Below are 18745 nucleotides of genomic sequence, written 5' to 3'. Positions count from 1 at the left end.
GATACCCAAGAAACTAGCAATTTTGCCTGTCTGGGGCTTTTAGCTGCTTGTCCACATCTGGTTTCTAATCACACTGCAGAAAAACTTTGATAAGAAAGGATACATCTAGATGAAAGATCACTGGAATTAAGCTGGACACAGCAGCCCAACCTGCTGCACTTTCTGAAATCCTGGGGGGCCAACAGTTTTCAGAGGTACCATCTAAGTACCTATGATATGGTGTCAGCCTGGAGGGCACCTGGCTAAGGATATTACCTCAGACAGAGAAGAAAGGGAGAAGGCTGTTTTGGTTTAGAGCCAGAGAAAGGTGCAGACACCAGAGAAGTAACATGCTGAGTCTCTCCAGGGACTAGGGAAGCAGGACTGAGCCATAGGCACTTGCACACTGGCTATACAAAAAGCAGCAATATTACCTTGCTGGAGAACCTGCTCCCCTCCCACACTGCTACACAGTAAACAGCACCAGGGAGAGGAGATTAAAAAACTATTCTTTTAAGCTAATACTTAATGTTTCAGACAGACTAATAAAGTTTAATTGTCTGGAATCTCGTAGCTCTTACTGTAAACCTTCCTTTGATATAGGTCTCCCATCTAGATTTTAAGTGTTGGCAAAAACCTCCAAAATAAAATTTCTCTGATGCCAGCAATGGATGTGAATTGGGAGTCCCTCTCCTCTTCCTTATCTCCAAGTTGTCTTTGCAAATAACAAGCACTGATGAGAAATCTGCTTGCATCAGCACAGCACTGGCATATGTTACTTTCCCAAACTACGATCCCTGACCAAATGCATACCTAGACATATGGGGGGGAGGGCAGACACCATCACTCTTAAAGAGCTAGATTTCAGACTACACCTTTTATTAGTTGTAAAGTGATCATACACAAATTTCAAAGCAGATCCTCCAGTAACAACAAATCACTTCCCGTGGAAGTCACCAAAGGAAACGCTTTCTTCCTTGACATGGCTACCAGAACCAGAGTTGAACTGCTGGGACCATTACATGTTATTACTGTTAATGGAGGGAAGGAATATGCACATTATCACTTGGAGAACCAGTCTACTAAAGTCATCGGGTAACGGCCAGTAGCAGCAAAGGGCTCATTTATGGCAGGGAAAGGCATAAGCTATGCTCTAAGCAGCAGTTTCATAGTTTTCTGGAACAGTTGCTTCTGTTTTTAAAACACCCAAGCATGATCTACTGCCTGAGTGAAGTTACTCCTTATGGGTGTTATTGTTGATTTTCTTTTTGCTCCAAGTACTCCCTTAACTCAGAGAGAAAAGCAGCCAGGAACAGGTAGGTGGACTTGAGTGATTCAAAACATAGCTGAACAGTGAAGACTATACCACCGTGAACAACACACAAGTAGAGAGGGAGAATGACCCAAAAGGCCTGTTATCTGCTCTCAATAACACTACTGAGATTATCAAAACACTGTGGTTCTGCCTATGTAAAGATTTTATCATCAAGAAACATAGTCCCTCCAAGATAGTTTACCCAGTATTATATTCCATGAACTTCCTCCTTGGAGATGCATTTTGATACCAACAACAAAGAGGGCACAAGCGCACCAAACTACCTGGCCAAGGCAAAGTGAGTGATTCAGAACTGGAAGTCATGAATATAAAAGTGGGATATCATATACCATCTTCCAGCTACAGGAGTACTACATACTTCCAGGCATACTGGAGAGATGCAACAAACAAAAACGCAGTAGTGTTCTGAAGAGCCGCAAGATTCACATATGTGCTTTGCTCCCACTGCAAACATACTCCTTAGATTTGCTGGCAGAGTTGGCTACACAAGCACTCCCTAACCTATTTCAGTCAAAATAAGCTTGTTAGCAAAGACCTGCTATTTAAACTGTCTACGCTAAAACACCTCATCTTAACTGAAAGCAGGTTTGCAGTTTTGCTGACAGATCCTGGAGGGCAGCAACCTGCCACAGCCAGACGAAAGCCGAGTGGTATTCTTTTCCACCAGTACAGCTACATCTAGAAGAGGACCAACTCATCAGCTCACACTGGCTGATACCAACACTACTGCTGTTAGCAGCCACCACAGGGGCAGCTGTAAGAGGAAAAGTCCATTAAATACTCTTTCTCAGTGTCAGGTCAAAGCTGGTCAGTGGGCTGCAGCCAAAATCTTGACAGATTTTGACTTGTAGCATCCTATAACCCCTACAAGATCATCCCATAACTCTCACTCACTAATGAGCAGTGTCTTCTCGAGATAAGCTGTTCTGTTAACCTTGCAGTCAAATGTTACCTTGCTGGCAAACTGGGGTGATTCCCATGGAGGACGACTAAGATTGCTAGGGGAGCTGGATGTGTTTGGCCTGGAGAAGACCGGGGGCTACCTACTAGCCTTCCACTACCTAAAGAGAGGTTACAGAGGAAAGTGAGACAGAGTCTTTTCAGAAGTGCGTAACGACAGGAAGAGGGGCAACAGGCACAAGCTGTAGCAAGCAAAACTCTGGACATTAAGAGGGAGATTTTCAAAATACGAGTGGACAAGGTCCCCAGCAAAATGAGCTGGTTGTGAAGGTAAACGTCCTCTGAATAGGCAGTTGGACTGGAGACCTCCAAAGGTCCATCCTAACTTAGTTTTCTACGACTTTATACCTTAAGATTGTGTTGGTGCATTCTTTCATGGGTACCTGGCAAGAGATTCATGACCTGAGGAACAGACTCCAAAAATATAAGCTGAGGACATTCTCTGATGAATTCTGAATCTTCAGAAATTTCATTAGGTTGGGTTAGGCCAAATGCTGTTGAGATGTGAAAGTATATGACAGAAGAAAGGCAAGAAATAGTACCTTCTGCAACAAGTGACCAGCTCTGACCATAACAGTGCTCCAGGAAGGCATATTCATTTTCACAGCTGAGCAGACTTTGTCCCTATCAACTGATGCTCAGACTGTACAACTCAGAAGCCCAAGTCACAGATTATCACACTAGGGATTCCTCCTTGGCTCAGTGCTTAGCTGCCAATAATCTTTCAGAAAAAATCTTCAAACTAAAGGATGGAGGGAGCCTTCCAGTATTCCACTCCCTATACTAAACTCAATCAAATTGGAATTGTTTGAATATAACATACAAGCAATATAAAAACCCCAGTAAATTGTGGCAGAACAGGATTGCTAGCCTCACTTGGTCCTTCGACATACTGTATTCTACACATAATGTTCTTTCACTCAAAGGCTTGACTCTACTATTACTTTTAATGAGATTAATAAACAGTAAAAATGGTATCAATCTACCTGCATTTCCCTTTCTACAAATACAGGCTACGTTTTCTTTTCTTCTCTTCATCCCACTTCTGAGAGTTACTTTCCCATCATATCAAGAATGCAATAAGTGTGGAGCATATCATGTGAGAAATTTCTTCCATCCTCATGCACGGATGCATCCCATTGTAATTTTATCTAACAATCACCAACCCTTTCTTTAACTTCTACTAGAATAATTGGTTAAACATCTAAGAACCAATTACATACTGAGTAAAGTAGCTTTTCCTTCCAACAGTTTAAAGTATATTCTTTTAAATATCATTAGGTCTTCTACTGTGAGAATTGTCCTCCTTTGTGAAAGGAAGGGAACATTACACTTTACCATTGCATGCTATTTGTTAAAACACCTGTGATACCTCTCACTTGCTTCCTGTCTTTTCAGTCAGCTCACAATAGCCTGTATTAAGTCTAGTATTAGTATACTCGAAAACACAGTATTTGCATCTTCTCATCTAGGAAGAGCAATTTGGGATCATGGCTGGAAAAAACATATGCAACCTTCTGCTACAAAATCAAATTAAACATCAAGAGAATTCAACATTTCCTACCACAGACCAAACTATCATGTGCACCATTCATAGCCTGTTCCTTTGATCGAGGGGTTAGAGCTCCCTCTAGCACTCTCGAAACAGAAGAGCCATAGATGCTAAGCTGTGACTACCTGGTCTCATCCAACACAGCCTTGTGTAGGGTTGTCCGTAATTTTTATTTGATTTATTTTTTGCTGTCACATGAATAATTAAGAATACATCCACTAGTTTACCTGAAATTCAGGAGAAACAAGTGTCAGGAGAAATTCCCTCTATAACTGATTAAAAATACTCAGATTGCTATAATTAACTGATCGCTATTTTAAAATGTAATTTAGGACCAGCTGAAGGATTATCATGTCAGCCGTGTGTACAATGTGAAATGTAGCAAGAAATTAAATGAAAAAGTTGTGGAAAATTTTCAATTTTCATGGCATAAAAAGTCTTGGTACCTCACCCTCCCTTGCAGCTGACAAACATCCCAATGCAGCTGACAGGTCGCCTGCAGCTGTGAATTACGTGTTTCTATTTCAGCATTAAATATTGAGTAATGCTGCTTAAGTAAAACTCAAAAGGTGTAACTCTGCTGAGTTCTGCACAATGCTGAAGACAGAGAAACATCTCATGACAGAAAGAGTGTCAGCCCTTTTCAATCATAGATTATTACTTATTAATTCTTGATAAACTGAAAGCTGGCAGTACAATGTAAAAATGAGAAAGGAAAATGGGAGCCAAGTCTTTTGAGTTTTACTCCTACCTCTCCCACTGCCTTCTTGCGCTGCCATAGGCAAGTCACTCTTCTTCATTTCACGAGTCTATTGGTTAAATAGGTGTATCCTAACACACTTCACATAGAGACAAAGCACAGCTCAACGCTGAGAATGCCTTCAGAGGCCTCTGCACAAAAGGTGGTGAGTGAGGGCAATGTCACCCGGTGACACCACACCACACTCCACACAAATGCAAACTTCCCCTCACGCACCAGCAAACAAATCTGTCATTTAAAAACTAAGCAAAACAGACTCGATTTCACCCATTAGAAAAAACGCAGCTGTAATAATAATTTCAGCAGCCTTCCAAAGCAGAATCAAAAGTCGAGTGTGTTGAGAAAAAATTTCACCTCGAGTTTTCTCAAACTGAGACACCGCATCTAGATACCACTCCTAAAATCAATACAAGCATGGAAACAACTCACCCCTAAAGGTAAGCGCCCTAGGGAGGGTGTGCTTTAGTTAAGTTCCTTTACTCATCACAGCAATTTCAGTATGTAACCACCAGGGGACTTCTGAACATTGCTTGGGTTTAGAAGTTTGCAATTTTAATGTTAGTATGTGACAGAGATGAGGAAATACAATAGGATGTGTTAGGCTATCCACAGCTACGTTTTTACGTCTCTGACAAATCCAGTAAGAAAGACTAGAAGTAACTAGACCCGAGTAGATGACAGAAGCACCTGACAAAAACTTCCCAGCGTTGCCCACCAGTGTTCCTTGGCCCTGGGTGACAGCTGTCCTTGCCATTCTGGGCCCAAACTCTGTACACAGTCTTGCTGCTGCACCCAAATCCTGACACATAGAGCTTCCCTCCCACAGTACAGATGGCATCCAAAGCTGTTCCTTTTATCCCCTTAAGAGGACTTGGAGAAAAGCACCAGCAACAACTTCTCTCTCCCCATACCTCTTGCATGTGGCAGGAGAGGATTACAGTCCAATATCTGACCTGTCCAGTGGGAGTGAAAGGATATCTAAAGTGAAAGCAAGACCTCCGCAGTTGCAGATCTGTTAGTGATGCTGGCAACACTCAGTTGTGTGCCTCTTTGGGCTGACACTGCAGTCCACCTGTTCTCCCCTGCATCTCCAGATAGTTGTGGCTTGGATCTGAATCAGAGACAGGTAAGAGAGAGGTTGTGCTGACCAAACTGCAGTAAGACATGGCATCAGCAGCACTTCCCCACATACACATTCCCAAGTACCAAAACTTGAGATCTCTGATTGTTTCTGTATATTAGAAGCAATACATCTCCCATCTTCATTTAGGAAGCAGTTTGCAGCCATTGGTTTTGTGCCTTTGTTACTTCCAGACTCTGTAACTTAATGAGGTCCTCAGTGCTATCTTAGGAGATAAAGGGAGGCAGCAGCTAGTGCCAAATGTAGCCCTTCTCATGCAAAAACATTATGTACTCCCAGTGTTGGGTTTCATTTCTGGGTGCAGTGGAAGACTTGCGCTTTGAATTGTAAGGTAGATGTTCTGTGTATGTAAAACTTGGGAGAAGCAGGTACCTCACAGTGGAGGTTAACGGGGACTAATGAATTCAATATTGACCCTGCTCAAAGCAGAAGGTTGGACCTCCTGAGGTCTCTTCCAACCTAAGTGACTCTGTGTTTCTAACCTCATAATAGTCAAAGCTCATCTACACTTCCTGGGCTTTTGGAGAGAAAAGCGATTTAGGTTTTGACTGAAGCCAAGTTATAGTTGTCTGATGTTGGTGTATTTCATTTATCATAAGCAAAATCCGAAATTCCTTTTAGAAGATGCTGTATAGAGAATTATTTTTTTAAAGGCTTTCCAACTCTGGGCTTCACAAGCCTTTGCTATTGTTATCATTCATTCTTTGTAGCAACAAAATACCAGGTTCTTAAAGAGTACTGCAGATATGCCTGCTCTCTGGCTTTGCAAGTTGAGAACATGCAGTATTCGAGGGACGGGTTTGGACATCCAATCTTTACTTTAAATTCCATCCCTCCAACTATTCAAAATTTTTCAAAAACTGTTGATTTTCTTATGATGCATGTGTTCTCTAAGAACTGGAGCTGATTCTTTCCACAAATTATTAAATTCCAAACTTATCTTCATTTATGACCTGAACCAATTTCAAAACTCAGGTCTCCAACAACAAATTAATTGACTGTGATGCCTAATCATCTGCAGTCTTCTAAATCAAATCTCAAAATACTCCCAATACAACCCACCACAGAACTGTCCAGGATTACAAATTATGATCCAGAACAGGGCTGACAGATCTAAATTCACATGGCAGGAGAACAACCTGATTCAACTCTGTAGTTCACACAATTTTGCAAAATCCAGTGACTTGAAAGGAAACAACACATGCACATAATTGGCATTAATTAAGCAACATCTTTATTACCTACAATCAAAGACTTATAAGGAAGGTTTACTTGTCAGAAAGAGGGCTTGCTTTGCTGAGAAATTACAAGTCTTTCTTAATTAACAATCTAATTTTTTTTGGTAGTATAGTTAAGTATTTTTCACTTTTATTTTCTTCTAAATGAATGTTAGTCTAAGAACAAAAGCTATTGTTTAAATTGACAGAAGTGGGGCCAGAAAAAACAATGCTGAAATATTTTAATCATCATGTATTTTAACTAAATTCTCAGTTTGTGTCACTTACAAGGGTTTCATTTTGTGTTGAGAAACAACAGGAGCATCTCAGACTTTATGGATATGAGAAGACAGTTAAATCTGACCCTGTGCACACAATTAGGACAGACCTATCACATTTCACAAATTCAGGGCATCATGAAGGCAAGTTTGCCTGCTGGACACAGGACCCAAACAGCCTGGCTGCATACAGCGCCCTTTTCATTCCCTAATTTCAAACTACCCTATGAGCTGAGCAGGTAAGGACTACTTGCCTGTCAAGATTCACTATTATGGTAAAATAAGTAATTGCAGCTACTTTGAATACTTTTTTCAGGTCTGTAAGCATGGTTCCTCATTTTTAATTTTCCTCAACAATAAGGTTCAGCAACACATACAGTGACTACTGCTGTCTGTCTCCAAGCTGCAGCCTCAACTAAGCCAGCAGTCACACACAACAAGGGACTGCCTGCCTTGTTGAAGTTATCTTAGATATGAGCTTCCACAGACAGACTAATTCAAATCTATTTTTGTAAATTACAGATTGTGTTAAATATACATGAAGGAAAATATGGAACAGTTTCTTTTACTGCACAACATGAGTTATTTCCCGTTCTGGGTTCCCTCCGAGAAAACTCTAAATTTTAAAATCTGCCAATTAGTGGCAGTGACTACTGGTGAGACCTAATCCAGTCAAGCAGCAGTATTCACTGAGTACTGCAAAGGGCAGAACAACATTCCAAGAGAATGAAGGGACCAGGATACCTGACAATAACAAAGGGGAGCATGCAGTTATTTGCCCAACCTTCCTTTTCCTTTCAGAAGAAATGCAGGTTGTGTCACTGCCTTAATGTGACAGTTAAACCATAAGCTTCACATCAACCAGAAGAATTAGATCTTTACATGTACACAAGACTGTTAATAGCTGCGGTACAGTTTACAGCAATAATTTGACAATTTCATGTAAGAGAGAGTGGACAGAAAAGTAAATATGAATAAATTCCTACTAGAAAACAAACTCCTCAATCAGAAATACTGAAACATCTTCACCATTTCTCTTCCCTCATTTCTTAAATTAAGCCACTCCCCAAGGACCATTCAATTTATCCTAATAAAACAAAGAGGATACAACTGCTCTCTAAAAATATATGGGGATAAACACCAAAAAGGGAAAAGAAACTATTAAAACAAAAGGAAGAAACAAGCCAAAGAACCAGTAGTATAATCTCTCCGTGCATAAGCTAGCTTGGAAACTTGGAGAGGATTTCCAGTCATTAGAAGAATCGGGTTCTGGAATCATCTTCTGATGGAAACAGAATGTAAAAAGGACCTCAGACCAACCTTTAACTGGTTGTCAGACGAAACTCAGTAAAAGGGGCAAAGTAGTATCTGCAAGACAAGAGGCTGGAACCAGTGACCTGTGAGGTCCCAGAAGGTAGAATGATACAAACCAGGCAATGTCCTGTTCTGCAAGAGGACATTCATCACCTTATAGCTCAGAGTATACCTGAGAGGGCACAGATGCAAACTTGGTAACTGAGCAAACTGACTTTCAACGAGTAGAGAACTTTGATTGGACTCTGGGCTGCACTCTGTTAACTATACAAAGGTCAGGTTTCATTCCTCTATCATGGATGACAGGTGACTGCTTCACCCAGAGAGCTGTCAATTTTCAGTCTGGCATGTGCCCAATGAGCCTGAGCATACCTGAGATGTATGAAATGTACAACCTACACCTTTCCACTAGGTGCTGAACTGCTATGTTGCACATGACACACAGGAACACTATTTATTCTGGTATGGTTTTATCCATCTTCTCAGCTCCAGGAGACTCATAGGTAACTTCAGACTGCCCTGAGGCTATATTCACTGTGTCTGTAGTTGGTTCAACAGGATATCCCTCATGGTCTCTGATGCATTTATAACAAATGTATTGCATGGCAACACAGAATATCTCTTTTCAAACCTTCACTGCCTCCACGTAAACTCTCATAGGATCTGGGGCAAACCTTTAAGATGTGCATTCATGTGATGTTTGGATGTTCAATGAAGGTAAGATCTGTATGTCAGAAATGCAAGTGACCTTAGAGACCCTGATATGGAGGCATTTTTGCTGGAGGAGTTACCTTCAAGTCATTTACCACTGACTGGGAAGATTAGGCTGTGACCTGCTGGGCAGTCTGCTGTTGTAACTATGAACTCTGTTGTCTCCAGGGACAATTGCCTATTGTCTCCATATTTAAAAGAAAAGATACATGGCTGATATCAACATTGTTGCTGTCTTCTGCTAGCTTCTACCTTTAACTGACCAGTTATCTGGGTATAGGTTGCAATGGGTATCTGCCATTCTTGGGACCACAAAGAGCAAAAACTCATACCGGGCTCCAGCTGGAGCCCAGTACAACTCCAAACCAATTCTTAGGACCAGCAGGATCAAAACTTGTCCTGCCAGTTGATGGTGATCTACTTTACGACACAGAATGATGGAGGCAAGTGTCTGATCTCCAGGCAGACTAAGTTGAGTCACTTGAGGTCCCACCTAAGGTGAAGAGTTCTTCAGTTCAGTATCAGGAAACTTTGAAGGTAAATTTGTCTCCACCAGAGGACAGGATTTGAAGCCTGTTGATCGGGTCTTTCATACCAGAAGCGATTCTAAGTGTCAGCACTTGATCCAAAGAAGTTACTATGGTGACAAATGGGCAGAAATGAAGGTAAAGACAATTACATATTTCAAAGTAAACTGAGGGTAAGACATCAAGTTCTCCAATGAGAACTGTTTTATTCTAGTAAACATTATTGTAGGAGATGAGACTGCAGACTCAACAGTGCTGCTCCCATTTACCAACTGATAACTTATCTATGCAACCTATAAATTCACATTTCTCTGACCCCACCTTCATGGGAACTACAAGATATATTTTAGGGACTAGTACTTTAACATATGTGCAGCTAAGGTTTTATAATTTCTTTAAAGACAAATTACATTCTGTAATAGTTTATAAATAACTGTTCAGCTATTAAAACCATAACAGGTAAACTTACAAAATGATTTGTCTTTAAATAAATGTTCTCCTTGTTTTTTATATTATTCACAAAAAGTTTAATGTACTTACATTTTATAGATCAGATACCAGGTTTCATTACTTGAGAAACAAAGTTACCATGTATCACATGTTGACTCATACTGCGTATATGAAAAGGGGACAGTTACAATCAAGTGAAAACTTTGAATCTTCCAAACTTTAAAGTATTTCACCTATAAAAAGATACTACTGTAATTTTTAAGCAAGGAAGGATTTCTGGGGAATAGTAATATTGACTATACAGCTGGAAAAAACATACAAAACCTTTAGATATATGAGACTTGCTATTTCTTTTCCAAAGACACAAAAAATCCTCTAAGTTAAATTGAGTCTGAAAATTGTGACCCAGCTTAACGCAGTTTTGTTTTTCTAAAAAAAAAAAAAAGAAAAAAAGAAAAAAAAGAGGGAGAGAAATTTTAAACAAAACGTTGCTAGTGTTCTGTCAACAGCTAGTAGACAGTTTGCTAGCCCTTACAGAGCAAAGAAAGAAATGGATAATTCGAATAAGTAAAATATAGAGTTTACCCAGAGGTAGGAAAATTCTAACACATAATACAAACAGGCTTGGGTTTGGCTTCACCAACAGTATTCAGGAAGGCTTTTGGTGGACTGGACAAAGCATATATAGTCTAGGAAGTGCACAGAGAACTTTTGTCACTTAAACATGGTCTGGTGTGTGCTTGGTTGCCTTAGCGTTTGTTTCTAGCAGTGTGTTTACTGAGGTTGTGGGAGCTCTTTGAAAGCTACAGAGCAGGGTGAGAGAGAGGTAAGGGTTCTGGGAAAATTTCTTCCTGTATAGGCTCTAATTACTTAATTATTTTCTTTATTAGATCCAAATAAGCTGGCTTGTCCATATGACTTGCCCTGCAGCAGTATGCCCTGCAGCAGTTTGTACAGGGATTCTGGGTAGCTTACTCAAAGATGAAAGCCACCTCTCTACAGAGGAGTCCTGGCTGGGTGAGGATCTCTTTAGATTGCAGAAGCCGATATGGCTGTAACATCCTCAGAGAACATACAACGTTGTCTGAGAACCTGGCTGTACATCAAAGCCTTTGTGGTGGCCTCAGGTCAACACTAGCTTTATAGAAGTAAGTATATTGCTCTATGGGCTTCCCTTTTATGTCAGTCCTGATGTTCAGAAAGTTACATTCATACGAGGAGTATTTTAGAGTTTAATGAAAAGGTGGTGGTTATTGAACTTGTGATTAAAATTGGTGGGAGTCCAGAAGGCGAGCACATACCACTGTAAAAGGAAAAAGACAAACTTGCAGTTAAAGAAGATGACTAGACTGTCAGCAGAGCCAGAGAACAGCTTTTACTCCTGGCTCTCTGCAGGTTTCCATCTGAGCCTGGCTGAGACACCCCTTTTCTCCTGAGATACTATGCGGCTACTTTGCAGGGTGTTGCAGAGTTATGTTAATGTTCCCTAAGCTGTCTGAGCCTCAGGGAGAAGACACTAAGTAGTAACACTCTACACACAGCTCTGATCCTGAAAGATGGTAGAGAAAAACTTCAGGGAGATCAGGCAAAAAAGGTCAAGAAAAACACCCCAGAGAATGACTTTTCCCCTACGTTACTAGGGAGTAAATGTCTCCCAGTCTCAAATTAGCTCTTAAACTGAAGGGGCCAGAACAGGGAGAGCCATGTGTGGGAAGAGAGGCAGAAAAACTGCAGGGAGAAAATGCAAAACACAGACAATTGAATGTGAAAAATATGTGAAACATTTTAAACTAAATTAATAGAAAATAGGATCCAAAAAAACAACCAAGAACTTTTAGCACAGATAAAATCATCCAATTGCAGTTGCAAAACCTAACAAGGAGGTAGAACAAAATTATTTTATTAGGTTAAAAGAATTAAGATTAGCTGTATGTTCATTTTAACATGTATGTAAACATTAACAATCCTTAGGCTGCCTATTAATTCACATGTGGCATATTTACACTATGATATTATACCCCATGCTGGGACATCCCATTACAGAGTCATGGTAGTGACTCCATACTTAAGGTGAATTCTGCAACACATTGCCTCTTTCCTGTTATTCTCCTGCAGTAAGATTACTTTTGGGTAAATATTCACCATTTGGTTTCAGCCCACAAGGGAATCTCTTTGGGAATTGAAACTGATTTAAGCATCTGTGGAATAATTTACTGGGATTTGTGTTTTATTAAAGGAGAACAAAAGGCTTTGAGAGCTTTTGGTGTTTTATGCAACAACAACAAAAATGTTTGGCTTATAAAGTGTCCACTTTTTCTTAGACTTTCCCCCTGCCTCCCATAAGGATCATATTTGATTGCAAATTTGAATGCAACCAATGACAAGTGCATCTTTCCCCAAGATGCATGTCTAACACAACCTTTTAAAAATGCAGACAGACCTGGGGAGGGAGAAGGTGCCAGAGGAACAGAGCCCAATCAACGTTAGGTATATATAAACGAAAATAACACTTAAGTACAAAACATGCTTCAACTGATACCATGTTTCCAGATCTTCAAATGTCTAATAAGGAAATGTTAAGCAGCATTATCCCCTTTACAGATGGAAGAACTGAGATGGAAAAGCAGAATATGACAAAGACAAAAGATGTCTCAAGATCTGGAGCCATAATTCCTTATCTAATATTCCTCCTGTGAGGCCTCGTTGCTTACTGTAAATAAACTATTTCCTCCCTAGATTTCAGTTGTAAAAGTAACTTTTGAACTTCTCCGCAAAAAAATGGATGCTGTGAGTCCAGCCCTCACCCCAAGAAGCACTGGAAAGATTAATTAAGGTTTGTGAAGCACTCAAACTACAGAGGAAACCCCCAGGAGGAAGTCTGTATTTCCATATTCTGACCAGGGCTTGAAAAGCATGCAATAAATACAGCCCAGGGCACAGAACAAACAACACAAATAAAATAAAATATTGAACAGCTGTTCGCTAAGTGAATACTGTTCATGCTACACACCAAACTTTACTTCTGCCTCAGGCTGCAGGGAGTGGAGGGGAATCAGACTAAGGCAGAAATAAAATTTTACTTCAAAGGGTTAAATAGTAGCAAAGTTATAAAAAATTGAAACCGTTTCTTATAAAAGAAAATATTAGACAACCTTTACAGGCAGAACTACAAGACCCACTCATTATTATATTAGAAATACAACTGGTTTAGGTACCACAAAAGATCTGATTTATCAGGGTAACTTTTTTGTAGAGATGCAATGTCTTTCAAGCTATAAAAACTATGTGGATATCACCAAACTCATACAAAGCCTCCGCATTTTTAAAGAAGGGTGAGGGAAGAAGTTACATCACTGTTACAAAGTAAGAAAGTTCAAAATACTACAAAAAGCAAAGATGGTGAGATCTGCCTAGAACTAAAAACCAAAGAAAACCACCTCACCCACGCAGGCTTTCCTTTCTAACGCATCTCTCTACTGCTACCTACCTAAAAGTAAGCGATGCAAAGTTGATGGGTGGGTGTGAGCTTACAGTGGAGCCACACAAACAGCCTGTACAGTTTGCTGGGCGCAGTGTGCTGATTTTTGGCTTCTCTTGCAAACTGATAAGATTTTACTTGCTTTTCAGTATCAGAAAGTAGGATACCTAGAAGTGAAAAGAGCCTGTGTCCTGATCAGAAAAATGAAAGAAAAGCAGCATGGACATCGTGTGCAGAATGATGGAGCCTCACTCTTCAACTGTTACAACTTCTTTGGGAATTATGAGGAAGGAAAAAAGGAATGCCCGAAAAACACAATGCAGAGAGCAAGGAACGAAGAACAGGAACCACGTTAATCAGAAGTAGAGGGATCCCCCTGCACTGCAAACATTAACACTATTTTGTAATATTTCTTATTTTCCTTCACAGAAATTGCCCCCTAATATCACTCTTTTCCCCACATTATTTTTTTCCCCTTTACAAAAATACCAATTTTCCTAAGAATGGTATTCAGATCTGACAGCCATTAATTCCAGCATCTATTTTTAGAACGTACTTGAGAAAACTGCAATTTTACCAAACCACAAAGGAAAAAAAAAAAAAATTAAGTCAGTCTTAGCAATTACAGCAGTCAAATCTTTCAAATTAGAATTTCTTGTTGGTAAGTGAATAAACTGAAAAATGTTGGTGCAAAAAAAAAAATCAACAAAAAAAACCAACAAAAAGGAGCATTAAGAAATCAACGCAGTATTTGATCTCTCCTCTTTTTTTGCTGCTGAAAGCCACATGGCACGCGTAGTATTTTTAACTGAGGAGTCTCATTTCAAATATATGCCGAGGAATCTTATTTCAAACATATACTAAATAAGGAGGAGAGTAATAAAACAGGCAGTCCCTTACTCTAATTTTATCCGTCTCCCTCTTCTTTCCTTGATGCAGTGAAACTTTAAATCCAACACCAAACCCTGCCTCTCTCTCTTTTTTTTGTAAACAGTGATCAACATTTTCCTAAATGACCCCCGAAAGGACCTACTTCGAAACTACTCATTAGTAACAGCCACGTTTGCAATATTAACCTGGATGTGGCTGTTTATTAAGATCTTTTAAGGGGTTTAGAATGAAGACACACTGCCGGTGTACAGGGAGCACAGAAGGGGTAATTTAAAACCCATGTTTTTCCTCCCCCTCACCGAAAACATGCCCAGCATTGTGCAGCTGTGCTGCCAGCTTCATCACTCCCTCCATCTCCACTCTTGCTAATTAAAAGGTTGATCACAGAACAATGCTCTTCTCATTAATTTCAGCTTTCTGATTGGGCAGGATTCCTGCTCGCTCCGCCTGATCTTTTCCACACTGCTGAAGTTAATGTGACAGGAGCCCGAAGATGGATTACCCGCTGCCATATTGCCCATCACCTCCAATCAGCAGCTATCTGGGTAAACTGATTGTTCTAATTTGCTCTCATTATTTTTACAATATCAGGAGAAAATAACGCACACAGCTCACTGTCAAAGCCGTGAAAATCAGCCATTAGTTAAACCCAGACACTGAGTGGCTTTATTAGAAGCACTGCAGTTTGTTTATTGATGCAGCTTCCGTAAACTAAGATAATACCTGCCCTCTTTAAACACACTTTTTTAGGCAATTTATGTTGAAAGAAAATATTTATTAGGGTACTTTTGGAAACGGTCACTGTCTCAGCCTGTTATCTTGATACGCTGGCAGACAACGAAGATTAAGAACAATGGAGGCTTGACTTCCCACATAAAGAAGGGCAAAATATGCAGCATTATCTGCATGGCAGCCTGCCTGCACATCTCAGCTACTATTTTACAGTTTAAATAAAAATCATCTCAGTACTAATATGACAGGTGAATATATACATACACCCCAAAATCACACAAAATATGGTGCTACCGTAAAGGCAAACACAGTACGGGCATGATTGTGTGAGCTGTATGTACAAAGTCAACAATTTAGGTTTGGGTTTGGGTTTTTTTACTAAGCAAAGGAGCCTGCATAGCCCAGCATCAAAACACAGGGACTGAGAGCAGGAGCTCCAAATGACAAGGGAAACTGTTTTGTACAGCTGGGAACTATTTTTTCCCCTACGAAAAGGCATTGTGCTGCCACAACTTGGGAATGAGTCAGAGCAGAAATGTCACTCCACACTGAAGCTTCACAGGATCCCATAGCTAAGAAATGAATAAAGTATTGTTAGCAGTATGAACTCGGGCATTTTTACACCGCAACAGTGGTAAGAACTACATTGAAAATCCCAGACCTCTGACAGTCTCTATGCTGTATATAAAGGGACCTACATTATTTTGCCTGCTGCCTATCTGCATCTTAGCGAAGGGAAACGCTAAATAGAAGGATTAACAGAAATATGATATCTTAAATCTTGCTAAACATAAACCTTAAACTGGTGTCTATGATGCTGTAACTCGCAATGTGCTCCAAGAGTGACAGGCAGCGTGCAGCAGACTGATTTTACTTTTAAATAATATCTAAATTAGATTAGTTCTTTGTGTAGATCTGCATGAACCAGAGGGGACATTCATCATTGTGCCAAAAAAGTTAAATTCACTGGGGTACGCTCAAAGTGAATGGTTCTAGACCTACGTTTTATCTCTCAGACACATCGTCAAGATGCTGTGCCAATATGCATGAAGCCAGCTAGGAGCTGCAAGAAAGACAACGGGAGAGTAACTGGATACCAGAAAAGGTTTAATTTTTTTCCCTTTGTAGATTATGAATTGCTTGGGACAGGATCCGTGGCTTCTCTGTCTTATAAGCACAGAGCATCCCTTTCAATACTTGAGCTTTTTTTTAATATTTAAACGGCTTAAATATAAGGAAGGGTATTCTCCTCCCTCCCCCTCCAAAACAGATGTAATTCTAGTTCTCCCTCCTCCCACTGCTGTAATTTAAAACGCTACATTACTGCTTTTTAATATTTTTAAATCCTCATCAGCTACAGCCTTCCATTTGGGGGTTGATTTTTTCTCCCTCCTAGAAAAGCCACCTCCCAGCTTTGTTTGGTATCTCTTTTGACCCTTGCTAATGGTTTTCTCTTGGAGGGGCGTGCCATGCTTTTCTCCTTAAAATTCCTGCACTGAAAGACTGCACCACACCACACTCCACAAAACGTGCTGATGGCACAAATTACAAGCCCCCAGCCGAACACTCCAGCCCCCACCATTCGGGCAGATTTATGTGGGCTCTTGCCGACGTTATTACAAGTCAGAGTTTATTGGGAAATTGTTACATTATGCGGAGTGTCTAACAAATTGCTTATGCTGCTATAATTGGATTACAACAGCCGCTTGCTCCCACCGGTAAGATTAGGCAAGTAGGACTCCTGCCGATCTCTGAGCGTTAGCAGTAATTTTATTTGCCTTGCCTCTCTCTTTCCTAACAACATGCCTCTTTCCCTGCCAGCTGTCTGCTGAAAAGGCACAGGCTTGTTCCTTGGCCCTAACAATGCAATTACAGCCCTGCAGATCGCACTGTTTGTGCATTAAGTACAGAGCCAAAACGAGGCGAATTGATCGTTTGACTTTTGGAGGAGCCATGTGATCTCTGCGTGCGGGTGATCCGGCATGCATCAGTGGGCAATGCTGCAGTACACGCCTGACGATGAACTCGCTCCACATTAGTTCCCCTCCCCTGTCCGCTCCTAACAGCAAAGACATTGGAGCCTACCCCACATTAACCCCCATGGGTCTACAAAAATGGGCTCATTTTTAGAGGCTCTCTTGCAAGGCTAAACTCAGAACTCTGCCTTCTGAAATGTGACATTTGGCCACACCAATGGCTTCCCTGCAGTGGGCTACACTATGAAATGATTATTCCAGCATTTCACACCACAAGCTAACACAGGAACTGGACACGTATTTCAAACAACTTTTTCAGTTTTTGCATTTGAAAAATACTGAAAACATATCTAGTTAATGTCATGTTAATGGTATTTGTATTCTCTACCATCTGAGGGTGCTGCCACTGCAGGTGACTACTTAAGAAGCGATGCTTCTCATCAGGTTTGCCACCATTCACCACTAAAGCTACCAATGATTTGGATTCCAAACTGTTTCACATTTCCAGCACAAAAGATCCTAAAGTACTTTGTAAGTGCAAGACCAGTTCGTTTCATAACTCTTACCCTGGTGAACACTCCTTACAAGCTTAATGTGACAGGACTTGAATGAAGACATCCAGGCTGTAATTCTTTACGCAGAGTATCAATCACCAAACCAGCAAACGCTTAGGGTGGAACTACAGCATGTGACACTACACAGAATACACTTGCAGGGGAATTTTGATTAAGGATGCCAGGTCAAGTTCTAAATTTTAGAAGATTTCTATTACATCTTCACTGCCTGTATACTGAGAGGATCCCAGGATGATTCAGTTCAGAAGGGACCTCAGGTGTTCTTCAGCCCAACCTCCTGCTCAAAGCAGGGTGCGCTATGAGGTCAGACCAGGTAGCTCAGGGCTTCATCTAGCCTGGTCTTGAAAACCTCCAAGGATGGAGGCTGCAGAACCTCTGCAAGCAACCTGTTCCAGTTGACTGTCATCACCACGACAAAGTTTTTCCTTAGAACCAGTCAAACCTGAGAAGGAGTTTCTAAGATCTGTGTGGGAGCCCTTCTAGTATTTACTGAACTCAACTTCACAGGTAACTCAATTTGCTTTCTTGATACTCCAAATCCAGGGCTCCAAAAAGTAGAAACATCTCCATCGAGTTGACTGAACTTTGGAAATGATTCTTCATATCAAGATTTTGCGTATTACCTGACTGACCATCCTTACTGCAGAGCTTTGAGGACTGATCTCCAGAACACACTTAGACACCCTCAGCTATAAAGCAATTTATGAGTTAACTATTATACTACTATTTCTTCGAAGTCTCTTTTGCATTTAAAAAACCTCAAGCGTAATTCTTTTTTAATTCGTGGCTTCACTGACATGCAAAGTCATTTTGGGTGGTAAGAGAAGCAGAAATGACAACCACTCCACAGTGTTTGTGTAACTGAAGA

At 40.5% G+C, this 18745-nt stretch overlaps 1 protein-coding gene across 9 annotated transcripts in view; it reads right to left on the bottom strand.

Annotated features, from left to right (window-relative positions):
* The window catches only part of BTRC (beta-transducin repeat containing E3 ubiquitin protein ligase), a 120668-nt gene that overhangs the window by 33560 nt on the left and 68363 nt on the right, over positions 1-18745 (bottom strand). Inside the window, exon 1 of one of the 9 annotated variants that reach the window (XM_010564839.1) lies at positions 10316-10349. The exons of the other annotated variants lie outside the window; for them this stretch is intronic. The gene's annotated coding sequence lies outside the window, so the exon portion shown is untranslated. Of the gene's footprint in view, positions 1-10315; positions 10350-18745 lie in introns of those variants that run through there. 9 annotated transcript variants of the gene reach the window in all.

This window comes from Haliaeetus leucocephalus, unplaced genomic scaffold (genome assembly GCF_000737465.1).
Source record: "Haliaeetus leucocephalus isolate CR32 unplaced genomic scaffold, Haliaeetus_leucocephalus-4.0 Scaffold184, whole genome shotgun sequence".
Lineage (NCBI taxonomy): Eukaryota > Metazoa > Chordata > Aves > Accipitriformes > Accipitridae > Haliaeetus > Haliaeetus leucocephalus.
The sequence above is the reverse complement of the archived record's forward strand: the minus strand, read 5'-3'. Positions and strand labels throughout refer to the sequence as shown.